Here is a 3,791-nt window from a genome sequence, read left to right on the forward strand (position 1 = left end):
CCCTTTTGTTCCGGTTAAACATTTAACCTTTCACCCTCAACCCATGACTCGCCCAACCTCAGTGAGAAAAAAAAGCCTGCTTGCACTTACACTATCTATACCCTTTATAACTTTGTATACTTCTATCAAATCTCCTCTCGAACTTTTACGTTCTAAAGAACACAGTCCTAACCTATTCAATTTTCCTTATAACTCAGGTTCTCAGGACCTGGCCACATCCTTGTGAATTTCCTCTGTACTCTTTCAACCTTGTTCACATCTTTCCTTGTAAGCAGGTGACCAAAACTGCATGCAGTACTCCAAAATAAGCGTCGCCAACATCTTACACAGCTTGAACATTACATCCTGATTTGTCCTGTCAAATGACGCAACTTCACCATTTTCCGCTTTGTATTTCGCATGCCAAATGCATGATTGATTTCACCAATACGTCAACGTCCTCTCGCAGTCTGTTACAATGAGCGAACGAAACAAAACCAAGTGCAGGACACAGGCATGGAGATGGAGTTAGGATGCTTACGCGGACGTGAGCGTTGGACAGCTAACAGGAGGGGCCTTGACACGGAGAGATGGGCGGGTTTCATAGGTAAACCCAGAAACTGGAGCAAAAACTCAGAACACACGGCTCTAAGCGGGCGGGAAACGTTCATCACTACCCAGGCAAAACCTGTCTGCAATGCCGGGGTTCTTATGCTGCAGGTCTTGATGGAAACCAGGAGTACCGTCATCAGAGAGAATTAGAAGCAAATGGGAAATTAACGGTCGGAACCGCGGCACAATCAAAGGAAATTAGGAGCAAGATAGGGAGTTAATTGTCGGGACCGTGACACCTTCTTCCAGCTGACTTCAGTGTCTCCATTCGCATTCTGGCCCAGATTTCATGTGAGTCTGCTTCTCCTTGCCATCCTCCCACAAAGCATCTGGACTGCCCATCTCAGCCTCTGTAGCCTGAAACTCCTCCAGAGTTGTCAGAGGTCTCTTGGTGGCTTCCCTCACTTAGTCCCCTTCTTGCGTGGCCACCCAGTTTTTGAGGACAGCCTGCTGTAGGCCGGTTTACAGCTGTGACATATTCTTTATCCATGTCTTGATGATCGACTTAGCTGCTCCCCAAGGGATATTCAGTGACTTGGAAATTTTCTTGTATCCATCTCCTGACCTGTACTTCTCAATAACCTTTCCACGGAGTTGCTTGGAGTGTTCTTTCGTCTTCGTGGTGTAGTTTCTGCTCGGATACTTACTCACCAGCAGTTGGACCTTCCAGGCACAGTTGTATTTTTTTAACCACACTCAATTGAATCACAGTGACTGCACACATGTTTGCATATAGCTAGGACACCTTAACTAATTTTGTTACTTCTAAAACCAATTGGCTGCAGCAGTGATGACTTGGTGCATCGTGTTAAATGGGGTGAATGTTTATGAAATTGATTTATGTTTTATGTTTGTACTTAAGTTAGGTCATTTTGTAGAGATCTGTTTTCACTTTGGCACGAAGCAGTCTTTTTCTGTTGATCAGTGTCAAAAAATTCCAACTTAAATCCACTGTGATTCAATGTTGTAAAATAATAAAACAAGAAAAGTTCTGGGGGGTGGGGAGAGGTGAATACTTCTTATAGGCATTTTCTCTTTTGTCGTTTTTTTGTTAATTTGCCACTTCTGCAATGCACATAGTTTTGCACTCTTTTCCAAATTTTTCCACTTCTATCAAACTATGAACATCTTTGCATTAAATATGCTATCGCGGCCGGCCATCGGATTTTTTTTGTAATTCAAATTATTATTATTATTTATTCTTATTTTACAAAACAGCACAGCATATCATAGAGCAGATACAGTACAGCATATTTACACAGCCACGCCATGACAGGAAAATATATAAAACTAAGAAACAGAAAAAAAAAACTTCTAATTGGAGTTTAAATTTACATACAACCATAATTGATCCCACACGTCTTGCATTTTTCTCTCACTGTTAATTCTTCCCAACATGTGTTCATATGATGAAATCTGAACCATTTCCTCAGTCCATTCCTTCACAATGGGACATCTGTTTTTTTTTCCAGTTTTGCAATATAATTCTTGCGGCTGTGATGTGACCCTCCTTTAAATTAGTAAATTTGTCATTGTTTACATTAGGTATCATTGTCCTATCACCCAGGAGACAGAGCCGTGTGCACAAGGACTGTGTAGGACCCGACTAATTCCCCAACAAATCAAGAAATTTACACCCAAATGGGCGAACCATGGAACACTCCCAAATCACGTGAAAATATATGCCCACCTCATTTTTACATTTCCAGCATAAATGATTATCAACAATCCCTATTTTGTAGAGTCTAGTTGGTGTTCGCTCCTTCATAAAGGGCACACGGCCCTCAGTCCATTCCAATGGTATGACGGTGTGTCCCTTCAGTCACTTAGACACAGGATGGTTTATTATTCATTACACTGTTAGTGAATTCCCTTTTCCTCACAAGTCTCAGACCCGGGTATTCGTTGGGAGACTCTTTACCCACGTGACACGGACAGCCGACCCTCCGGGGAGCAATGACTCCGCTTACGATCGGCAGGCAACACACGCCCTCTCTATCGTGGATTCGAAGGGGTGGGGTTTGTTTAACATTCCCAAGTATTTGGTATGATCCCTCAATATATTCGTGCTATTTCTCTATCAGACCAACACGTAATTGCATTCGTTACATTACTGGCCAGAAGGGCTATTCTGTTGAAATGGAAAGATGTTTCAGCTCCTACTTTGATACAACGGTTTCCCCAGGCGATGTTAAGTCTCAGTTTGGGGAAAATCAGAAGTCGAACTTTTGATCCTCGATTTGATTTTGAGAAAAGGTGGGGTTCATTTGCCCGCTGCTATCATCTGATTTGAGTTAATTAAAGTGGTTTCCTTCCGATTCTTTTCTTTAAGTGGATTTGAGTTGGCGGATAGATGTGTTTTTTACGGAAGCTTGTGTGATGTATAGCTCCGGGGTTGTGCTCCCAATGAGGTTTTTTTTGGGGGGGGGCGGGGTTTCAGTTAGTACGGTTTTTTTCCTTATCTTTCTTTCAAAATATATTCTTAACACTTTATTTTCTCTTATTATTGATATATTGCGCAGCTTTGTAAATCAGTTATTTGCTAATTTCATTCCTTATCGTGCATAATGATATATTGACTTAATGTATCTTTTTTGTTAATCTTCAATAATAATTAATAAAAAAAATCTTAAAATGAAATGAAACATTTCCATATTTGGCATTGTCCTAAGGGAGCCAGGGGAAAAAGCACCGAAGTCATGCAGCCTCCCGGTGTACAGCTGTACGCTAGGGGGCGACACCACGAATTCATATGTCTCCAGCAGTAGGCTGAAGGGCGGCGCCATGATCTTCCGCTGATCCAGGCAGTAAGCAATGCAGACACGCAGTACTGCTGTCTCGCAAAGGTATTTACCCGACCCGGTTGGCCAAAATCCTCCACACGCAGGCACCAAAGTACAGTGAAATCTTGCCCTGTCAATCCAGAATAAGTAAAATCATAACAATGTGCAGTAAGGAGTACAAGCTGCCCAAGGAGCCCAGTGCGGGTTGGCAGTGAGGTTCAAGGTCACCATGAGGTAGCTTTCCCCCTCAGAAGATGTGCTGGCATTGGAGAGGGTCCAGAGGAGGTTCACAAGGATGATTCCAGGAATGAAAGGGTTAGACAAGGAACGTTTGATGGCTCTGGGTCTGTACTCGCTGGAATTCAAAAGGTTGAGGGAGGTATCTCATTGAAACCTTTCGAATGTTGAAAGGCCTGG

This window comes from Hypanus sabinus, assembly GCF_030144855.1.
Source record: "Hypanus sabinus isolate sHypSab1 chromosome X1 unlocalized genomic scaffold, sHypSab1.hap1 SUPER_X1_unloc_15, whole genome shotgun sequence".
Classification (NCBI taxonomy): Eukaryota; Metazoa; Chordata; class Chondrichthyes; order Myliobatiformes; family Dasyatidae; genus Hypanus; species Hypanus sabinus.